This window comes from Oryctolagus cuniculus, chromosome 5 (genome assembly GCF_051225735.1).
Source record: "Oryctolagus cuniculus isolate XC-2025 breed Fujian yellow rabbit chromosome 5, ASM5122573v1, whole genome shotgun sequence".
NCBI classification, from domain to species: domain Eukaryota; kingdom Metazoa; phylum Chordata; class Mammalia; order Lagomorpha; family Leporidae; genus Oryctolagus; species Oryctolagus cuniculus.
The window spans coordinates 57755517-57780111 of NC_142871.1; the positions used below are offsets into that span (position 1 = coordinate 57755517).

The 24595-nt window shown below is 38.9% G+C and overlaps 1 long non-coding RNA gene across 1 annotated transcript in view; it reads left to right on the top strand.

The window, feature by feature from the left end:
• The window catches only part of LOC149126512 (uncharacterized), a 66503-nt gene extending 42550 nt beyond the window's left edge, over window positions 1–23953 (top strand). Inside the window, exon 3 of the long non-coding RNA XR_016233791.1 lies at window positions 19219–23953. This is a non-coding gene — a long non-coding RNA (uncharacterized LOC149126512). The remainder of the gene's footprint in view (window positions 1–19218) is intronic.
• Window positions 23954–24595: the final 642 nt, after the last annotated feature.

Here is a 24595-nt window from a genome sequence, read left to right on the forward strand (position 1 = left end):
TATCTTGGCCAGCCCAGGCCAGTACAACCTTCAGTTGACTCCAGCCACATCCCTGTCTCACCATGACCTCCTGGGACATCTCAAGTGAGAACTGCCCCGGCAAACACTCCCTCAGTTTTTCTTTTGAGGCAGGGGTGTGTATGTGCACACACACACACACATACACATGTCCTACTCTGTGGTTTACTTCTGAAATACCCACACTCAGATCTGGCCCAGCCCAAACCAGGAGCACAGAACTCAACCTGACTCTCTCACGTGGGGCAGATACCCAACTACTTGCTGTCTCTCAGGATGTACATTAGTGGGAAGCTAGAACTGGAAGAGGAGCCAGGTCTTGAACCTAGGTCCTTGGATATAGAATTCGAGCATTTGAAGTGGTATCTTAAGGACTTTATCAAACCAGCACTTTGCTTCTTCTGATTTTGATACACAGAATAAACCAGTTGTTCAAAGGCACCAAGTTTTATGACACTGTGTGAGGAAGCAAGTATAGCTAGAAGAGTATTAGAAAATTTGTCTGAAACTATTTCTGCAACAATTTGTAGGCTTGAAGCTCTTCACCTGCAGTCCACAGAGGTTGATTTGCTGACTAATTGTTACCTAATTTTAATTGAGTATTCCAGGTTTTACATGCACGTAGGCTGCACAGTCGCTTTGATGCATTGTATTGCTGGTGGGGAGGAGTCATGGTTTAAATACACTCTGAAGGGCAGCTGCTGCCAGGGAGGAAATGTGTCTCACTGGACTGTGGAGTTAGGCCCAGTTTTTCTGGCTCCAGCCACCTGTTTCAAATGAGCTAAAATAGCCTATGTGTAGAGACTTTTGGAAGTAATCATTAGAAAAGGATATAAAGTGTACTCATTTTGTAAAGTTGACTGTAATAGAAAAAAATCAGATTCAATTTATAGTATAGTTATGAAAGCATTTCATGAGTGATTTCTTAGTGAAGAATTTTATATTCAAATGGTAAAATATTTAGCATTGCAGCAAGAAAATGAAGCTGTCCTGAGAAAGACATGAGGCTGACTTTATGGAATTACTCTGTTGAACGTGAGGTGGTCACTCTGTATATATGGCATGGAAATCTGTTCTTGGGGAGTGCCCTCTGAACAAAACATGGGTTGTAGTGCCACATACAAGATGCATGAATTCATTGCTATTTGAAATGTTTACGTAGCTGTTGCTGTTATAATTGCTGTACTCTTAAGAATTTAAAATTTGTATTAATTTTCTGTAACCTGCAAACTCCTGCCTTTATTTTTGTTCCCCTCTGTCTTTTTTTTAAATCCTATTAGAACCAACCAGGAAAAGTGTATCCAAAAATTGGAGAAGGGCTAGTGTTGTGGCTGGGTGTGTTAAGCTTCTGCTTGCTATGCTGGCATTCCATATGAACTCCAGTTTAAGTCCAGGCTACTCCGCTTCTGATTTTGCTCCATGCTAATGTGCCTGGGAAAACAGTGGAAGATGGCTCATATATTTGGACTCCTGTCACCCTGTGGGAGACCTGTATAGAGTTCCAGGATCCTGGCTTCAGCCTGGCCCAGCCCTAGCTGTTGCAGCCATCTGGGGAGAATAGATGGAATATCCGTTTCTCTCTGTAACACTGCCTCTCAAATAAATGATAGGAATCTAAAGAAAAAATTAGAGAATGTGGGAAAGGAGAAAAAAGAGGGTGTGGGGAGGTGTGAGATGACATTATCAGTTATTTTCATTATTATCTCTTCTTTTTCTTATCTTTCCTTGAGACAACCTCCCATCTCCAGGTTCTGAGATGTAGCCATCAGTGTCTATCTTCATGGGCTGCCCCAAGCTTCTGGAGACATAAGTTAGCATGCCAGGTTCTCCCCACGATTTCCTTAAAGGAAAAGCATCCAAGATTCTACAGCTCAGCACATTCCAGTGGGTGACTGACGTGTCAGTCTCCTTTTCCAGGAAATAACCTCATCTCCATGAGTGCTTCCTTCTGGCCCCTTTTATCTTGCTTGAGCTGCATTTGTGAGAGGAGGCACTCCATGAAGAGGTAGGAGAAAGCTTCAAGGTACTTTCCAATCCTGCTAATCCTTCCAGGAAAATCTTCTTACTGTGTCTTCAGCCCCTCTAGGTTGTTTTTTAGCTGATAGACTTGGTGGTTGAAGAACCAGTTTGGTCACTTCTTAATAATGTGTCTATTGATAGATCTTATTTATTTGAAAGACACACACACACACACACACATACACACACACACAGAGCTCTCTCATTCACTGATTAACTTCTCAAATGCTACCGATGGCAAGGTCTGGGCCACATTGAAATCAGGAGACTAGAACTCAATCCTGGTTTCCCAGGTGGTTGTCAGGACCCAAATACTTGAGCCATCACCTACTACCTCCTAGTGTACGCGTTGGTAGGAAGCTGATATTGGAAGTGGAACCAGGACTCAAGCCCAAGCACTCCGATATAGAATGTGGGCATCTCTAAGCAGTGTCTTCACTGCTATAGCAACCACTTGCTCCCTATAACTTTATTTTTAGAATGAGGAAGGGGACAATTGTCAACTTTCATCTGTAGATGTGAGGTTTTTGCCACACCTCTCAGACAAGAAGAAGAGCTTCACTTCATGTCTTACTACGTTAGTTATGAACACTGTTAAATGACCATAGGTAATGAGGGATGCCATTGGAGTGCTGTTCTCAAATTTTAGCTTTGACATGATGTTTATGAACAATCTGTATGCTAATTCCTTTTCTACGGACCCTACATTATTTGAACTCTGAACTCTCAGCTAGGCTTGTTATTAGAAGATATCACCTTCTTTTCCTCGCCTTACTTTTTCCCTTTCTTTTTCTTCTTCTCTCTCCCCATCCCTGTCTCCATTCTTTCCTTTCTCTCTCCCTCCCTTTTCTTCCCTCTCCCCTGATCTGTATCCTGTTTTCTGCTCTTTCCACTCTGTCTCTACTTGCCATTTCTTTCAAAGGCAACTGATATATTTTACCACAAATATAATATAAAAACTGGTGTGAAAAGAGAAAACAAACCAGAGACAGATGTAATATGAAGCTAAGAAACAATAAATACACACTTTCTATAAAAGCCTATGTAGTTGGTACAAAAGGACTGTGAATTTGGTACTAATTGGCATCCTAGCAGCCAAAACAAAAGAGAAAGCTGCTTGGTCACTTATACAACTTACACTGTCTGTGACATAAAAGGAGACTAATTGGCCAGGAAAAAACTTAACTACTGCTTGTAATAAGGACAGATGGGAATTTCTCCTGAGGGTGTTTGAACAACAAACCCTAGAACTACCTTTTAGTAGACATAAGAATATGTTTGTGAGGCTTTCATACAGCAATCCTTGGTGGAAGTACATGGGATTGTGCCAAGGCTTAATTCAGTAGCAGCAAATTGATGAGCCCTAATCCCTACCCTGCCTGTTCCTTTATGCTAGGCAGCAAGGAAAACTTTTATATAGACAAGAAAGTGACTTAAAAATCTCAGGGGAGGAAGTGAAGGCAGGATGTTTTGCCATCTTAGTTTGAACATAGGCAAATACTTAGATCCATATACACACCGCTTATATTAAATGTAAGCTAAGAGTCATGTCCCACAGAGAGAGGAAGCCAATGTGGCCTATAAAATTAATATCATTCTGGGGAAATCAATGGTGGTAGTAAGTTCTCATGTGCAGTGTCTAGTCAGCATCACCACAGCAGGAGAATACCACTTCCTGAGCCTAGTTAGGTACTGAGGAAGCATGGAAATACCAGGCCCAGTCTAGAGCACACCACTGCCTCCTGTGGAATTCTGTACCCTGCAATGGTGGGAAATATAAAACTACTGTGGCTGTACATTTTAGTTCAAAGAATATACTTTCAATTTAATAACATTGAAATAATTTTCCAAAAAAGTCTGTTCTCTGTGGCAGCTGTTATGCAAGAGATTTTAAAACACTTATTATTTTTTTTAAAAGATTTATTTATTTACTTGAAAGTCAGTTACACAGTGAGAGGAGAGGCAGAGAGAGAGAGAGAGAGAGAGAGTCTTCCATCCTCTGGTTCACTCCCCCAACAGGCCGCCAGGGCTGGAACTGCGCCAATCCGAAGCCAGGAGCCAGGAGCTTCCTCCGGGTCTCCCACATGGGTGCAAGGGCCCAAGGACTTGGGCCATCCTCTACTGCTTTCCCAGGCCATAGCAGAGAGCTGGATGGGAAGTGGAGTAGCTGGGTCCTGAACCGGTGCCCACATGGGATGCCAGCGCTTCAGGCCAGGGCATTAACCCGCTGCGCCACAGTGCTGGTTCCCGAATCACTTATTTTATAAATCTTTGTATGCTGTCTTATGTCCCAGAATTTGAAATTCCAAAGTTGAGCATCTGAATCTCACACTGTATTTGTAGTCTCTGTCTTTATGTACCTTGTGGTGCTTCATTTGCTTTTAAGTCTTGGTTGGGAAAGACATTTGGATTCTTGGGTGGTGCTTTTCAAAGTATCTGATCCAAGGACCACAGTATAGCCCTCTCCTCCTTCATTTATCCTGACCCATTTCTATGAAATCCAACAAAAAATGAATGAAGAAAATGAACTTGGGTTGGATATTGTGACAGTACCAAGTATTAAGAAGTTTCTAAGCACTTGTTCCTAGTCCTGTGTTTAGCTCCTTGAGTATCAGTAACAGTTTGCTGTTGGGCTTGCTGGAGCCCAGCTGTACTTGGAGGAGCATGCCTCGAAGGTTCTTGACGTGGGTCAAAGCAGAATTTTAGTTAATGCATGATCCAGTTGAGACGCTGCTTGCCTTGACATCATCTTACACTTTCAGCTGAACTTCCTGTTCTTTTAAGTGTATCTTGCTGGCTAGCAGATAAAGCACAAGGCAGACACTAAGGCTAGCACATAATTTGGGGGGCTCAGTGAGAAACGGGAATATAGGACTCCTTATTCAAATACTATTAAGAATACTAAGACAATGAGTGAACATTAAGCTAACTTTGTGGACCCTTCTGAGGGCAGACACTGTGCGTGCATGGGTCACACACTTCTGAAGCTGGTCCTGACGTTGCCTTGACTGAACTAAACACTCCAGCAAGAGGTCATCTACTGGTGTTGAGGGATGCTGTATGAAGCAGCCCCTGAAACTCATCTACAGACGTGGCTGTGGTGCCTAAGCTCAAAGATATTGTGACCTCTAACACTATTGTTCCTTGACATATGTGCATGGCAGAAAAAAATGTAGAAAATGGCACTCCTTTCTATACTGATTTCAGGGAAAGCCAGGTACCTGTGAGAGTCTGCCATTAGTGTAATTCCAGTTTATAAGTTCTTTGGATGGCTTTTGCTTAAAATTGGCTTTTGGCTTTCTCTGGTTTCTGAATGCCAAAGCATCCAGATTAAATAATATGATCAACTTGGTGGCAAATACCAGAATTATTCTTACAGAACAAACCGAGTTTTTTCTCTACTTTTGAACAAAAGTAATGGACCATTAGGGTGTGAAAAAAATGAGCTCCAAGTTCAAAATGGAAGATGAAGAAAGACAAAAAAGGAAGGTCTTATAAGCACATAATTTTGATGAGTTTTAATTGCTACAAGGAAGACCTGCTCTATTCATCTTCTCAGACCTTTAATAAAGTGTACTACACACACATTAATGGCTTGTATGATCAAGTTTTCCTTTTCATTCCTTTTTCTTTTAGCAAACATATTTTTATGATATCTAATTGAGAGGCAGAGCAAGTGTGTGCATGTGTGTGTGTGTGTGTGTGTCTGTGTCTGTGTGTGTGATGAGAGAGAGAGAGAGAGAGAGAAAGAGAGAGAGAGAATCTTCCATCTATTGCTTCACTCTCCAAATGTCTTCATCAGCCAGAGCTGGACCAGGCTGAAGCCAGGAATCTGGAATACCATCTGGGTCTTCCATATGGGTGGAAAGGGCTTAAGTAATTCATCATCACCTGCTGTCTCCCAGGATGCACTAATAGAGAACTAGTTCAGAAACCCAGTAGCTGTGACTCACACTGGCACTGTGATATGGTTACAGATATCCCAATTGGCAGCTTAACCAGCTGTACCACAAAGCTCACTTCAATAAATCTTAAAGTGTTCTACTTCAGGGATCCCAGGGTACAGAACAGAAACAGCATACATAAGAAAAAACAACATTAAGTCAGCAATGCACAATGCATATATGTATTTCTACACATTGTTCTTCAGCGTGTTTTTATGGTATTTCTGTAACTTCATTTGTCACTCACTTCTCCCTTATCTATTAATTCAATGTCCATTTATGAGCACTGACATTATTCACCTACTGTAGGCAACTTGTCCGGTTAGCTAGGTGCAAAAACAACACTCTTAGGCTCATCACCTGCCTAGGGGAGCCTAGGGGAGGCTGTTATTAGTGGTCCTACTGTGCTAGTCAGTGAGGGAGACTTGTGTGTGGAATCTGCCTGGGGAACGAGAGGTAAATATCACTACAACAAGTACAAGCTTTTTCCCACCAGAAAGAATTTAAGACTTAGTTAATAGACTCAAAGTTCAGTTGTCCAAATACTGTATATCAGTTTTGACAATGAACCCTTTCAAAGAGTTAGGTAGCTATTATAGTAGCAATGCTAATGATAAGAGCTAATACTTATTGGACACTTATGTTCCATGCTCTAAGTACTTTCTCTGAGCTAACTGATAAATTGTCTCAGCAGTCTGGTGAAGTATCTACTGTATTCCTGAAATTTGGTTCCATGTTTGTGAAATGAAAGGGTTGGCTTTCCATGTTCAGTCTAAATTCTAAAGCTGAGAATGATCTGGCTAGGTGGCTTAGTGATATACACTCTAAACAGTGATCCTTGAGCTTTGGCACGCTTCAGAATTACCTGAAGGGCTTGCTGAAAAGCAGATTGCCAGGCCCCACCCCCGGAGTTTCTGATTCAGTAGGTTTATGGGTACAGGCCTGAGAATTTGAGTGTCTATCAGGTTCCCAGGTGATGCTGATGTTGCATTGGGCTGAGGCCAGAAATAGGAGGTTGTGATGTCATTCAGGCCTGGAGAGACCATAAAAGAAATCTGTGGCAATTGATCACCTCTCATATAAATATGTGAACTTCAGAGTCAGTGTTACTCAACACACGCATTGCACTCATGTAGTTGACCCTTGAGCAATGTGAGGGTGTAGGGGTGCCAAAATCCATACATAACTTTGACTCTGCCAAAACTTTACTAATAGCCTGCTGTTGACCAGCGCCTTACTGATAATATAAAAAGATGGGTCACACGTCTTTTGTGTGGTATGTATTTTATATGGTCAAAAATATGTGAGAACTATGAGAGATCCCTGTGTACTGTGATTCAGTTTGCTGAGGGACAATCTGTTCATGCAGAAATGATTAGCATTTTAAGTAGGTACTTGCAACCCTTGAGCTTACTACAATAGAAGGTGACTGTGAAATTATTATAGTAGTACCTGTATGTATGGTTTGTACAATAATTAATTTAATGCAGTTATGACTTAATGCTACATCTTTATGTTTGCTTACATTTCTCTAAACTGCAAATGACACCTTGCATGGTCTGTAATTGTATGTGAAAGTTTTGATTAACTTTTTATAATATACATTGTATAGTTTATGGCGGTAAACTATAAAAGTGACTATATCTACACACCTTTTAAGAATTCATGACATACCAAACTTTTTCTTAAAGACTTAATTTTTATTTATTTGAAAGACAGTTACAGAGAAAGAGAGACAGATGAAAGAAGAGTCTTCCATCTGCTAATTCATTCCCCAATTGGCTGCAACTGCCAGAGCTGAGCTGATATAAAGCCAAGAGCCAGGAGTTTCTTCCAGGTATCTCATGCAGGTGCAGGGGTCCAAGGGCCTGGGCCATCTTCCACTGCCTTCCCAATCAATAGCAGAGAGCTGGATCAGAAGTAGAGCAGCCAGGACTTGAACCGGCACCCACATGAGATGTCAGCCCAGCAGGCCAGGGCTTTAACCCACTGCACCAACAGTGCTAGCCCCAACATACCAAACTTTTAAAAAAGTTTTTATATATATTTGTTGTCCACATTGATCATCTGTGAATTTTTTCAAATTGTTGCACATCTCCAAAACACCTTCAGTAGTAAGAGGACCTGTGCATTTCAAATCATGTACTTCAAGGGTTAACTCTATTTCTTTTCATTATTGGAATGGGAAAAGAATTTTTAATTTTTTTGTAAAATCAAGAAATTATATTTATTTCCATCATGCTAATCCTACCTTTTAGAAAACAGACTCTCTTTTAGGGTTAAGATTCACTGCAAAACTGAGAAGAAAGTACAGAGTTTCCATCCACTCCCTACTTCCACTCATGCACAGCCTTCTCACTGTCAACATCACTCATCCACTGGTACATTTGTTAGAACTGATGAACCTATATCACTACATTCCTCTGACCAATGTCCGAAGTGTGTACTAGGATTCACACTTGCTATGGTATTATATTCTATGGGTTTGAATAAATGTATGATGACATACATTTAAAATCCTACTTACAATATAAATTAGTTTTTAAGTGATCAAATTTTCATATTTATCTTTTCTTGTATGGAATATGTTATAGTTTTTCTCAGAGGTAAAATAATACTCATTTTGTTGAAAGATTCCATCTGTTTCTGCCCTTCCCCCCAAACTGCCTTCCACATACTCACTTTTTTTTTTAAGTTAAGAAAGGAGCAATAAAAAGATCTCATTGGCTAATTTAAATTTTTTTCAAAGGTAGGAAAGTCCCAATAAAAGATGCTCTGCTTCAGATTTCAATGGCAAAGCAGCCCTGGGATTAAGTGGATTAGTGTGAAAAGCTTTCTCAGAAAGAAAAAGAAAATCCATTCTTGCTTTCCTCTGAGTGAGTGTGTCTGTGATTTCAATGGCTATGATGGTACCAGTGCGGAACAGCCACCACACAAATGGATGGTGACAGCTGTGCTGGAACGCCAGGGTACACAATGATTGGACATGCAGTGTGGAACTCTGAGGAGTGCTTGTTTTAATGCAATTCCCTTTATCTGTGGGTGGTGGGGATGCCCTTTAAACAACACTTCAACATTTCAGCACTATTGGAAGGCAATGTTTTTTTGGTGGAAAGAGCTATCGACTTGGGGATTCATTCCGATCAGGGTTTGAATCCTGGCTCCACAGCTCGGACAGGTGTTTCATTTTCTGAGATTATGAAATTGGTGCTGATGGATGACAAAATCTATCTTCTCCAGTTATGTGAAGCTTAACAATGAGCTAAGAAAAGTCAGAGTGCTATTATCATTATTGTCAAACTTGCTTCATTAAAGCAATCATCCTTTTTCTTAGTGTTTCCTTTCCCATAATGTTTTTTTATTAGGCAAGATATTGGCATAAAGTATTTTAGGTGATTATAAAAATATGAGGGGATTTCAAAGAATTTGTAAGAACTGGCATTAAAAGATAATGGAGGTGGAGCAATTAAGATTTTTTTTGGGACACCTGTGTCCCTTGTCAGAGTCCTGAGTCCCAGTTCCACTTCTGATTCAAGCTTCCTGCTATTGAACACTCTGGGTAGCAGCAGGCGATAGCTCAGGTTCTTGGGTCCTTGCTCCCCTGTGACTCATCTAAATTGATTCCTGGCTCCTGGCTTTGGGCCGACCTAACCACAACTCTTATAGGCATTTGGAGAGTAAACCGGTATGTGGGAGATCTCTGTCTCTGTCTCTCTGCCTTTCAAATAAGTAAACATTTTAAAAATCATAATGTGAGCTCAAAGAAATGTTCCTGAGAGCTCCTCGCTCCAGCAACTCTTTGGATGACGTCTCCTTTCAATTTTACAAGGACAAAAATCAATCTAAAATTAGAAATAAGGGATACCAAAATAGTGAGAAGTAGTAATACAATATTTTGCATAGGAAAAAACAATCTTTAATAAAATATTTAAAATTATTTTTTATTTATTTGAAAGAGGGAGAGCGAGAGAGAGAGACAGAGAGAGGAGACAGAGAGAGAGAGAACTATTTCTCATCTGCTAGCTTACTCCTCAAATGTTTGCTACACCTGGGGCTGGGCTAGGCCAAAGCCAGGAGCCCAGAAGTGAATCCAAGTGTCACATGTGGGTGGCATGCATCCAAGTACTTGAGCCATCATGTACTACTGCCTCTTAGGGTGTTACCTTAGCAGGAAGGTGGAATGGAAGCAGAGATGAGACTTGAACTCCAGCATTCCAATGTGAGATGTGAGTGTCCCAAGTGGGCACCAAAATCCTGCCCGATGCCATCCTCTTGTTAAAGTAATATTAGGAAACTTCCTTAAGCTCCACAGTCAAATACCAAGTAAATTTACTTTCTTAGAATAAGGTGCTTTAACAACGGTATTTCTATTTTAGTTCCTTGTGATCCTGGCTAATTATAACATCACATTGGCTTTAATTTTGTATATTAACGTGAGCACTGATAGGTTGTATACTTTAAAATACTTATATGAGACTGATAATGTCATTTGCTATGTCAAGATGATTATGAGATGAAATCCAAAGTAAAGAGAAGATGAAATTGTCGTAACTCTCCACTACTACCAAATCTGGGACATAAAGGAACTTGTCCTTTGCAAAAAATATCTTTACTGTTTACAGTGAGATGTCAAATGTCAATTGCTCTGAGATCACAAACAAAAACATCCTGAATTTAACAGATCATTTTTCTTTTATGTAAACTAATTCTGTAGTCAAAGTCACAAAATATTTCAGAATGAAGTATACTGAGTGATTAGAAGGACTTGGCAGCATTGTGGACATGGAAACAATACATGACAGTTGGGGTTACTTACTGACAGCCAGGAAATTCCTACCTATTCATGATGTTGGAGGCTTGAACTGCAACGGCTTTGATGGTGTTGCAAAGGTTTCATAGTTCTTGTTTGTAGTTGAGACCTAAGAATATCTGATAACAACTTACACTTTTTTTCTACAGCACGAAACCCAATTGTACTTCAAAACTTACATAAGCAAAAATCATTGTTCCCTTTTCAAATTTGATTCAGATCGTTACCTCAACTGTCAGGCCAGAAGTAAAACATACTGTATGAGGTATTATTTAATTTTTTAAGGGAAAACAAAATGTAATCAATATTCTTATCAAAGACTTACTATTTAGTTGAAGGCAGAGTGAGGAGAGATAGAGAGATTATATCCACTGGTTCACTACCTAAATGACCACAACAGCAAGGGCTGGGCCATGAAGCCAGGAGCTTGGGACTCAATCCAGGTCTTCCACTGCTTTCCCAGGTATAATAGCAGAGAGCTGGATCAGAAATGGAACAGCTGGGACTTGGTATGTGCAGATGCTCCTGTATGGGATTCTTGCATCACAAGTAGCAGTTTAACCCACTGTACCAGGAAGGGTGGCCCTAACATGACCGATATGCTTTACCCTCCAATTCCAATATTTGAAAAATTCTATTTTGAAATATGATTCTTATTAATATTGTTAACTTAAAGTTTTATTATCAAAGACTTGATTAGTCAATTAAAAAAAGAGGGAACTGCATTCCACTTAATGCAAACATGCATGTGGTTGGAAAAAAATGCAATGTCACTTAAAATGGTGAGCAGGCCATCAATTAGGTCATCACTGGTGGTAAATGAGGGTGTTGTGGTAGATACCTATGTCATTGAGCTCAGGATGTTGTCAACAAGGGAGCACTGGTGAGTCTAACAGTAGTGATGGAATAGCTTGAGGTCCACCTGTAACAGTGGAATTCATTCCCTAAATATTTTTCTGGGCTCTCACTGCCAGGTACAAATTTATTGAGTATACAGGATCATTGAGGCAAATCTATATCCTCAAGAAGCCCACAGTATAAAGCAGACAGCTGAATAGTAACAGCACTCTGATAGAGGACTTTGAGTAGGGGGTTCCTAAGGCCCATGGGATGGTGGGGAAAGATTGTTTTTCCCTGGTGGAGATGTTAAAGTTTTATGAGGTCATATAACCAATAATGAATGGTCCTAGGGTTTGAAGCCCAAACTGTGTCGACTCCTCTGCAGATAAGGATGTCTTGCTGAGGTAATAGAAGATGGAGGCAGAGAGGGACAGAGAGAGATTGGAAACTTTTTAATATATAAAATGATGTGACTGATTCAATGTGGAGTGTGGTTAAGAGGATTAGGTGTCAGGACTCTTAGGAGGAATTCTGGCATTCACAGCTAGGGAGAAAATAAAATCATTTTTAAGAAAAGAAATGGCTAAGCAAAGTAATGATCTCACTTTTAGACCTGTTGTACTACTATTGCTTAAGAGTCTGGAGTTTAATCTAAACAGGTTAATAGTTTTTGGTGGTCCTTGGCCTACAAGTGGTGGTTGAAGTTGTGTTTGAAGATAATATTTCCAAGGGAGAGTGGGAAAGCTAAGCAGTTTGAGATACAGATCCTGGAAACACAGGGATGGAAAGAGGAAAGAAGCCAAAAATAAATTAGAGAAGAAATGACATGCAAAGTAGATAAGGAACTAAAAGTACACAGTAGTACAGAAGTAAAGCACACTGCTCTCTAGAATGGTGATGGCTGCTGATGGAGGCTGATCTCATGTTACAGTGCATGCTAGGCATGTTCTAGCCACATTGCAGAATTAACTTCTTTGATCTCACGCACTCCAGAAAGTAGATGCCATTACTATTGCCATTTTATGCTATGACCTGACCAGGATCATACATTGGAAAATAGAAAAGCTGGGATTTGAAACCAGACGGTTGACTCAAGAGCCCATGCATCACGTTGCATTATACCAAGTATCTGATCTGTGAATTTCCAAAGAAACTACAAAATGCAATGGTCTCTTTATCCTACTTCTATGATCTGAATGCTTGTGTCTCCCCAATATTCATGAATTGAAACATAATCTCTAGTGCAGTGGTATTGGAAAATGATTTGATCATGAGAGTGCAGCCCTCTTGAATGAATTAATGTGCATATAAAACAAGATCAAAGGGCTGGTGCTGTAGCATAGCAGGTTAAGCTGCAGCCTGCAGTGCTGGCATTCTCTAGGGGCACCAGTTTAAGATTTGGATGTGCCACTTCTGATTCTGCTGTAATGTACCTGGGAAAGCAGCAGAAGATGGCCCAAGTCCATGGGTCCTTGAACCCATGTGGGAAGCCCAGAGAGAGCTCCTGCCTCCTGGCTTTGGACTGGCCCAGCCCCAGTCATTGTGACTGAACTAGTGGGTGGAAGATCTTTTTGTCTTTCCTTCTCTCTTTCTGTAAGTTTATCTTTCAAATAAATAGGTAAATCTTAAAAAAATGCCAAAGAGAGCTCATTTGACCCTTCTACCATGTGAGGATGTGGTGAGAAAATGCCATTTATGAAGCAGAAAGTAAGCCAGACACAAAATCTGCTGGCACCATCATCTTTGACTTCTCATTTTCCAGACCTGTGAGCAACAAATTTCTATTTTTAAAAAATATCTATCTATTTATTTATTTATTTGAAAGTCAGAGTTACACAGAGAGAGGAGAGGCAGAGAGAGAGAGAGGAGAGAGAGGTCTTCCATCCAGTGGTTCACTCCCCAATTGGCCACAATGACCAGAGCTGAGCCCATTCGAAGCCAAGAACCAGGAGCTTCCTCTGGGTCACCCACGCAGGTGCAGGGGCCCAAGGACTTGGGCCATCTTCCACTGCTTTCCCAGGCCACAGCAGAGAGCTGGATTGGAAGTGGAGTAGCCAGGTCTCAAACCAGTGCCCAGATGGGATGCCATTGCTTCAGGCCAGGGAATTAACCTGCTGCGCCACAGCACTGGCTCTGCAACAAATTTCCGTTGCTTATAAATTATCTAGTCTACTAGGGTGTTTTTGTTATGGCAATACAAATAGATGAAGATGCCTTCATTTTGCTCTTTGCAAAATGTTAAGGTTAACCTTAAAATTCTTTTAGGCTTTATTTCTCTTATGTAAGTTCCTGGTGGAATAATTTGATACAGTGTCAAATGTTTGGGGGACTACTCTGCTGTCATTCTTCTGAAACAGATTCAGATAGGAGTTTTCAGTCCTTCAAGCCTTTCAATCCTTCAATGGTGTCATGTTGTGTATTTTATAATAAAGGCTTGTGCCTCACCTGGACAACTCCTTGTGTGTTTTCAACACATGCCTTTAGAAACCATACCATACCATAGTCATCAGTCTCTATCCGCCCATAACAATCCTCATCTCTTTATATTCATACATTTCTATAATCTATCATTGTGTGTAAGCTGGGCTTGAATGGGCATCTTCCCTCTAACAAATAGGCTAACACAGAAGTATCCATACATGACTTGGAGGTTAGGTGACAAAAGGCAGCCTGACATCTCTTTCTTTTTCTCTTGGATCACTCTTTTCTCTGAGGGAAGCCATATTGTGAGCTTGTTCTTGGACAGATACACAGGGCAAAGAACTAAAGCCTCCTGCCAACAGCCAGTGTGTGAATTTGGAAGTAGGCTGAAAGACCAGTCAAATCTTCAGAGGTTGCAACCCTCAAACTAACAATTGATTTAGGGGAACCAAGTGACTTGATTTTCTAGGGACATTCTTAGCATTAGCAACGAAATACTATTTCCTGGGAAATTCCTCTCCAATGGAAAAACTGGGAAGAATTTTCTCCCTTGATTGATTGCAGCATCATGAGACCCTCACCCCACCCCAAGCCAGAAATAATTGGCTAAGCTTATGTAAGATAACTTTCCAGAAACTGTGTGAGGTAGTAAGTTGTGTGTGTGTATATGATAATTTGTAACTTAAAAATGAATATCTAATACATATACCATATCATATTGCACCAAGAAAACAAATTCTGTCTGTGCCAAAAAGGGTATCAAAGAAGCAAAATATGAGGGCTACATTGTAGTTTTCCTCACAAACTGCTTAGGAGATTCCTCCAGATTCTATTTCACTACACTTTCCTGGCAGAGAGCATTTTGTTTTTCCTAGCACCTTTATTTCAACTGCAATGGAGAAATGTTACCAGAATGCCTTCCCATTGGAATAGTAGGAAGCTACACAGGAAAATTAATTCAAATTATCTATGAATAATCCAAAAAGCAAAGAAAGGCCTAAGGTAAATAAAATATAAAATGCTGATGCCTTATCTTCTTTTACTCTTCATTCAATATAGGCCATGGAGAGCAGTCTAGAGTAATATTTCATGTTAGAATTAGGTTTAGAGATAAGTAAGATTTACAGGCATGCTTATGGTTTAGAAATGAAAAAAAAACTCAGATTTTGCTTAATAAGTAGGTGAATTCAGAATCTCACAATGTACCAATGAATATGACTTACCAATATTATATTTTTTTCCTGCTGTGCCTAAGATATTTGATAATTATATATTGTTTCATGTGATGATTTGGCTTCCAGTATATTATAAGATTTGGTGATACTAAATTTTGAAGACATGGTCTAAATATTCTAAATATACTTTTTGTATTAGAGATGCTTATGTATTCTATTACTGCAAAAATCTTAATCAAACTCTATATAAGCAATTTTTCAAACTCAAACCAAATATATTGCAAGTTAATCATGGATATATATATATATGTACAAAAATACACATTTTTTCTATTATTTTATTTTACAAAGGGGGCGGACTCACTCTCTGTGTGTAGTTGTCTATTTGTATGTACTTTACTCCAGTGTGGAAATTTGAATCTTCAAATGTGGTTCTTGGTGGTGGAACTGAGAGTCAAATGCTTTTGGAGTAAAGGCATGGGGAAATAAAGAGCAAGGTTGAATCCTTCTGGCAGCTGAAGGAAAGTGAGTTTGGAGAATGTGGAGGCTGGGTTTCATGAAGGTGTTCTAAGTGGAAGATATCAAGTGGGTATGTGTTGAACATAAATCTCCAAGTTTCATTATTGTGGATTAGAAAATAAATAGGTATAAGTAGAACAATTCAGTGAGTTATATGTTAGCAAGAATCAAATATTTAAGACATTCTGTTGTAACAGTATTTATTTTTAACTTACATGAAAATTAGTGAAATTTAACATTATATATAATTAAAAAAATATTCAGGTAAGAAATTCAATAAACTTCCTTGTATAGGAAGCTGGAAAACCTTCTGATGAAAAGGATCACTCTTTCCCCACATTCCCTACAATATTCCAAGCAAAGAATCTGGTCATCCATGGACACTATTATATTTCTTCTGTGATTTTTAAGTTAGAACCTAAACCTCTTTATTTCCCCTGTCAATGTTATACAACAATATTAGTTATTTGGCTTATTTTGTTTTTATCTCTTCCTATAGTTCTTCCGTTGTCTATGTTTCTTTGTACCCTGTCTTAAAAAGAATTCACCTCCTATTCCCTGAAATTTCCAACATCCGCACACTTAATCACTCCCTGTGAAACATGCCCATTGTAATGTTCATCACCACAGATCTGCAGCATCCCAGATGCTTCCTGTGAGACAAATCCCAAGTGCTGACTTCTGAGTTACAGGAAGCATTGTTCTGGTTTTTTTTTTTTTTTTTTTGTCCCAGAGTTTAAAATGTCAAAATAGTGTAAAAATGCACCATGTGATCTTTTGATTATTGAAAGGACAGTTCTGATTCTTTTAGATTTTCCTCCTTTTCTCTTTGGTACATAACTTTATCCCCATTTATACCACTTGCCAACCTTCTATCAGAGATCAGATAGAGTCAAGACATATAGATAAAACTTAGACTTGAGGGCATTTCCAATGACAAATTTGGAATTGAATGACATGAAAATGATAGGCGGACTTTGATTGCATCCTGTATTGGTAGAAATTTGTCATGATTTTCTACAACATTACTGATTTTGAAATATAATTTGGTGGCCGTATTTAGATCTAGATGTGCATAACACTTCAAACAAAATCATGAAGCTGATCTGTTAAAAGGCAACTCAGTAGGGTATGTGATAAAATCATTTGTCACATTCACGGCTCAGTGGGAAGAAATGACATCATACCTTAGACTGCTAGAGTTATGAAAGCTCCGTCAGCAGGAAGCCAACCTGTTATTCCACACTCATTCATTCAACAAATATTCGTGAGAGCATTATGATAAAGACTGAGGATGAGTGCAGGAGAGAGATATGCAAAGTATTGAGAGATCATAGAGGGAGATATTCAACTCAGCCTGGGGGGTAAGAGGTGTTGCATACCAAAAAATCTTTTACCATATTATATGTAGCTCATTCTCAATGAGTGAGTAGGAGTTAGATAAGTGGAAAGAGGTGTTAACAGAGATAAGAGGTAGATAGTAAGAGATAAGCATGAGCAAAGGATGAAGGCAAGTAACCCAGCACCATATAGGAAACTATAGACATTTCAAGTTTTTCTGAAATATAAAATGTGAGCTTGAGTGGTGAAATATTAAAGCTGTGAGAGTGAGTGGCAAGAAATGAGGGCATAGCGGTGAGCAAGGCACAGCGTTCTACATCAAGGAGCTTCATCTGAGGAGATATAGAACTACTATGGATTTCAGATATGAATTTCTGGGCTAGTGGACAATGAGCTGAATGCAAAGGAGACTACTAAGGAGGTTGCTGCACTATCTGAGCAAGAAGAGCCTTGGTTCTGATTGTAGTAGTGGAGATAATAAAAGTAGATCTTAAAAGTGCTTAGAAGTAAAATCAAGACTGTGATTTCATTGACTACACTGACTATAGTCTGGATATTTATTTGAATGCTAGTATCATAAACTAGAGAATGTAGGAATAGGAACAAATTTGAGGTTGGAATTGATGATTTAAGATGTGAAGAGGTCAAATTTGAAGTTTCATTGTTTATTCTGGTACCGTTATTCAGCCTGAAGTTCATCAGATGAATCAGAATCTCCAGAGGGAAGCCAGGATCAAGGATTTGAACTTGGGAGACGTGAGCAAGTATAAGCTCCTAGAATGACAGATGTAGATGAAACCACAAAGAGAGAACATAGATTCAGAGGGGAGAGGCAAAGCTTGTGAGAGCCTAGTATTGAATAGTTATGCAGAAAAAACAGGAAAATATGAGGAAAGCCAGGAAGATGTGGTGGCTTAGAGACCAAGTCTGTGGAGTTTAATAAGAAGGAGGTGATCAACAGCACAGAAATCATGTTGCTTCCCACAGGTAAAGACTGAACCATACTTATAGAAGTAGACACTTGGCATTTGCTTGTGACCTTAGAAGGGAAACTAAGAGAAATTTTAGCTGAGTAATGAAGGTATTAATTTCCCATGAGTTCTGATGCAAATGAGAATACAGTCTGCACTATTGAGTTCTTTGGAGAATGGAATAGGAAATTTGAATGACAGGCCAGAAGAGAGTCAGATCAAAAGAGATTTATGGGGAGAGTCTTATACATGTTTAAAGAATCTGGATAAAGGAAGGCACAGAGGAAGGAGTTAGAAGCTAACTCGCTACTTCACTTCTTCTCTGATCCTTGTACAATCTGACCCTGTAGAACTTCACTGTGGACAGAAACTCAGAAATCTGGATCTTAACAGAGCAGAATCTCGTTGATCCAGTTTTTCCAACCACAGATACTCACTCATGAAACATGTTGTCTTTCTGGTTAGTGCATTGCTTGGGGGCGAGTTGGGTAATGAAATAGAGTAGTTGAAGAGGTGTGATCTAACTCCTTCATGTCTGCAGGATACATGCCAGAGTCTTAGGAAACAAAGATCAGATGGAGAATTAGGAAGGAGAATAGGTGAAGATGTTAACTGAAAGCAATATTTATTATGAATGAATTAGAAATTGAATGGTTGTCTACTTAAGTTTTTGGATTAAGCAAACTAATCTTGCAGTTTATTAACATGGATAACTGAGGTCTGTTTGCTTCTAATCTATGCTTTCACCTGACTTTCAAATAGATGTTCAACTTCATAACTCCCTTTGGGTTCTACTTGGGCCATCTTCTGCTGCCTTCGCAGGTGCATTAGCAGAGAGTGTGATCACAGAGTAGCCAAGACTCACACCAGTTCTCTGATATGGGTTTCTGACAATGCAAGCAGTGGTTTAACATGTTTTGCATAACACTGGCCCAAGATTTATGTTTTTTTCTTAAGTTATTCTGGATACATTTAGATATCAAGCCAAGCAAGTAGACTGAAAAAGATATGTATGGGTAACACCATACATGTATTAAAAAAAGAAAATAAATGAAGCCGTTCCTTCTTTGTAAACAAGACTAATGTTTGATACTTTTCATTATGTTGTCTAGGCAAATCTGTAAGCCTTTAAAGATATTCTTCCTGTGCTATTTTTGCAGGAGTACTACTTAGCAATTTTGTGAACCAGACTTTATCAGATGGAGGTGTGTCTACATCTACAGAGGAAAAAATCCGCCAAATTCACTTTGGTGGGTCATTCCATGACCAGCAGTAATAGGTCCTGAAGATCAGGGATGGATTCTCCCTCATCACCGTGTAAGCACACTGAGCTGCTGAATGAGAAAAAGATGCCTCCAGCGTGATTGGAAGGTGTACTGAACTACAGCATACAGCCCAAAATGAGCCTCATACATGATGGCTGGAATACACATGATAAACAACTATAGTGATGTGGGTAATCACTCTGAGGCATAGAGGAGAACAGCTACTCTTGGGCCACAGATTCAGTGTGATCCCTTTGCATAAGGAACTGCATGGCCATTGAGGATACATTCTGCAAACATTGGGTATACCTGAAAAGTTCATTGATTTCTGAATCTTTAAATGTCACTTTTAATGTGTACTTTAATGGAGTTGATTATCATATACTCTGATAGCCTCATTGCTAAATTTTAAGAGCACAACTGTGTTTGTCTGTGTTATTGCCTCTATTATTCCTTTTCTCAGTTTTTTCTTGCCCTTTCTTTTCTTTACTTCTGTCCTTAGCATTAGTATCAACTTTTGGCACCATAGTCACACTGGGACATGATTTATCTTGGTTGTCCTCCTAAGATAAAATAGAAAACACTTTCAGAGAAGTATCACACATCTTGTTCATACATACAGATGTAGATTTTTAGCAATACCCTGAACTAGGCACTTACTTCGATTTTTCTTTTTAGAAATGTGCATGTAATTTATTTTATTTATTTTTTTGAGAGATAGATTGATTGATTCATACCCCAAATGCTTGCAATGGCTTGGGGGTTAAAGACAGGAGCCCCGAATTCAATCCAGGTCACCTCAGTGGGTGAAGCCAATTACTTGAACCATCCTCCCAGAGCCTGCATTAGCAGGAAGCTAGAGCCGTGAGCTAGAGCTGGAGTCCGATTATCTAACCCAGGCCCTCTGATATGGGATGCAGAAATCTTAAACCACTGACTTCAATGGCAGCCGGGTATTGAACTCAGGTCCTGCAGCATGGGTCGTAGGCATCCTACTGGAGCATGACTGCTAGGTTGAATGCCCACTTTGTTTTTTCAAGAATAATAAATAATATTTTCCCATTTTTAACATTAATAAAGATGCATATGATAAGCAGCTGCACCGGTTTATCCACCATTTTAATCATTTCAAAGCTATCCCAAAAGGAGTCATGAATTTGTTTTCCAGAGGAAGAAACTGATGTTGTAGAAGCCCACATAGCTCTGAGGAGGTGGACCAATGACTCATGGCCATTGAGTGTTTTCTTAGGGAATGTTGTAAGATATGCTTTGAAGTAAATTTACCAAATTGCCATAGTTAGGTTGTGATAACTAGAAGAGCCGGAAACCCAGTGACAAAAGGAAGAAGAAAAGCAACAGTAATAGTAGTAGCAGAATCTCCGGATACTAATCAGATTCCTCAGGAAGAGCTTGTTGATTGTAAGATGTTACAAAATCTGGTTCTCAGCCATCTCCCAATTTATATCAAAAGTTCTTTTTAGAGTTGAAGATTGCAAAGAGGAGAATGGATATACTTAATTCATTTCAACTTGTGCAGCAGAAGCATGGTTCAGCCTGATTGGTGGCACTTTCCAGATTTAAAACTCTTGATTTAATTATGAGGCTTAGGAGTTATTTAATTATGCTTGACTTAATGGTTCAGCTGCCAGTAGAGATGCCCACATTCCATATGGGAGAGCCTAGGTTCAAGTCCTGCCTCTGCTTCTTTTTTTCTTTTTAATGGAATGCTGCATTTACTTATTTGAGAGGTAGAGCCACAGACACACACAGAGAGAAAGACAGAAAGGTCTTCCTCTGCTGGTTTACTTGCCAATGGCTGCAATGGCTGGAGCTGGGCCAACCCGAGTCTGGACCCAGGAGCTTCTTCCGGGTCTCCCACATGGGTGCAGGGGCCCAAGGACTTGGGCTATCTTCTGCCTTCCCAGGCCATAGCAGAGAGCTGGATCAGAAGAGGAGCAGCAGGGCCTTGAACCATAGGGGAGCTGGTACTGCAGGCCACAGCACCAGCCCCCTGCCTCTGCTTCTAATTCCAACTTCTTGCTAATGCACACATTAAGGGCAGCAGTACATGGATAAAGTAGCTGAGTCTTCGTCACTGATATTGGAGACCTGGGTTGGGTTTCCAGTCCCTGGCTTTGGCCTGGCCCATCCCTAGCCACTGTGGGCTTTTGGGGAATGAACCAATGGTTAGGAGATTTCCTTGTTTGTCTCTACAATCTCTCAGGCTCTTTATGTGACTCGGTGCCTTTCAAAAAAATACATTTAAAACATTTGAAAATGCATTTAATTATGAGGCATGCAATTGGGCATGTATACATAAATATAAAAATATACACACATTTATAAACACATGTATATAAACATGAAAATCACTTTAATGAAAAACTTGAGATGATGGTTTTTTTTGTCCACTAGTTGAAGTGATCTAACCTTATATGTACCTAATCTTCTTCTTGCAGATAATTAATTAAAATATGCTATGATTATAAAGGAATAATACAGGGTAAATATTGGTTAAAATTATTAATTAATCTTAAAGTCAGCTAATATAAAAACAGCAGGGCAAAATAAAACCTGGGATGTACTTCCCTGGTATATAAAGATTCCCAAGATGGTTTCTGCATAACTAATTACAAAACAAATTCTCAAGAAATTATTATCTCCTTACATCCCACCACCTTGTAACTGTTGGTTTTGGCCTCAGTTGAGTTGGTTATAAAATATGCAGTGTTGTCTAAGCCAGAAGTAAATAGCTCATGGCAGCCATGTGCTCATTAGTCAACACCAGTGCATATTTGAGGTGTGTTGAGGGGCAGTGGGAGTGCCAGTGATTACATCTCCAGGTGCAAGGTCTCTTTAGCTGTAATTCTAATGCTAATCTGGAGCAGTTTCAGTTCAGGAAAAACTGGGAGTATCATATCTCCTCTGGGGAAACCTCATTATCCTGGCTGCTATTTTTGCTCAGCACCCATTGCCAATGATGGAGTTCCAGGCAAGATGATAACACTTTTTTTACCTTTTTAGCCTTTATACAAGTCTATCTTTATTTGTAAAAAATAATATACAACTAAAGCTAATTTGATTTTTTAAATCAAAGTTCATTTAGTGTTAATGTACATTTTATAATAAAATTGTAGTAAAATACTGACATTTGATAGTTTAAACAAAGTATCATTTATGTAAAATCATGTTTACAGCATGTAAAATCTAATTAGAAAATTCATAGTTCATAAAAGTACATGTGTTTTGTCGACAGTTTGAGAACATTATCATAAATTTACTAAAGATATAGAACAGAATTCACAGTTAGGCTTGACACGTAGAACTATAAATTATACTCTGGATCCACTGACATTTTTGTTAATAAGGTGCATTTGAAATATTAATTCAGAATACCAATATATTGTTGTTTTATCATATAGCCAAGGTCTACTGGTTTTACAATATACCTAATAATCAATTATTTCACCAACAATTAAAATGACAAAGATCTAGTTGAAAACACCAGACAAATGCCTTTAACAGGATCATCAAAATAAAAAGAACTAGCAGCTTTGATTTTAATTCTCATGAGTACATACAATATAAATCATATTTACAGTTAAAATTTGTACAAAAATCAAGCCCTGAAGTATTTTTCCCTAAGAGAAAGGTTCTGATCTTAAAACTTTGTTTAAGAAAAGAGAGAAAGAGGTAGTGTGTAAAAGGATTTTACTTAAAATATTGAACCCCTGCACCACTAACATTATAAATGAAATTTAACCTCCTACATCGAGCATTATTTTCCTAACATACAAAGGCCCCAAGAGGAGGGTCAATCGATATACCAGATCACAAAGTACCCTCAGGGATGAGATATTCTGATAATGAGCAATCAGGTAATAAAAACCTCAAGCTAAAATTCATAACTTTCCCTTCTAGTATGTTTAATGGTAGCAACCAACATAGAGAAATTCCATTTTGATGAAAGATTTTACATGTTGTCTTTTGAAGTTTTATTTATTTTACTCATGAGAGAGAGAGAGAGAAAGAGAGAGAGAGACCTATGCATTGGTTCACTGCCCAAATGCTCACAATAACTGGGACTGTGCCAGGCTGAAGTGAAGCCAGGAGTCAGGAGTCAGGAACTCAATCCAGGTCCCCTACTTGGGTGTCAGGGACTCAATCACTTGAGATATCTCCTTTGTTTTTAGGTATGTGCACTAGGAGGAAGCTAGAATTGGAAGCAGGGTCATTATTTAAGCTCAGGCTCCATAATGTGGGATGTGAGTGTCTTAACGGTCTTCCTAACAGCTACACAAAATGTCCACCCCAGATTCCAGGTTTATACTGTAATTTTTTGTCTTGATTTCTGAAAGAAAAATCTATCCTGAGATTCCAATGTTCAGATGACTATATGCATAAGAATCATCACTGTTCAACCTGAATACAGGAATTATGCAACATTTGCTATAGACCAAATGAGATTGGTTTACAGACTTTCAGAAACTTAGGAAGATAATGAAATACCACTACACACCCTCATGTAGGAGAAGCAATTGGAACTGTTGTCTGTTGCTGTTGGAAATAGAAAATGGAATGCTTCTTTGTAAGACTTTTTGACAGTTTCTAATAAAATCCATTTATCCTATGACTAATCATCTACTTTTGAATATACATTCATGAAAAGACTTTTATCAGAATAATCATAGTGTATTCATTCATAATATTCCTGATGTATAAAAATGATACACACACCCACACACACTCACACATACATACAGAAACTCATATAACAATATTTTAAATAATAAGGGGCCAAATATACCGTGGTGGTCCCATGGGCACATACTGCCTAAAGACATTGAAACCATTTTAGTTTATGCACATTTATTACACGATGGTCACATAGTGATGAACTCGTTAACAACAGTTTCAGAACTCATTCATGGAGTTAAGTGATGCATGACTGTATATTACTCAATAGTAAAAAAGAATAAATTCCTAATACATGGAGGACATTGTTGAGCAAAAGAATCCTAACACAAAAAGTAGAGGTCTTATTGTATTTACAGAAAATTCAAAAGCAGGTCAAACTCATCCTTGGTGATGGAATTCTGAGTAGTTGCTACCTGCAGAGGTGGGCAGGTATTATTGACTGTGACAAAACTTTCTGGAATTGGTGATGTTATTCTACATTATGACCAGGCTATGTTAGAGTAAATTGTATATCAAATTCCCCTAGCTGCAAAAAAAAAGTGTCTTGTTTTAAATTTTATTGTGTATAAATTAT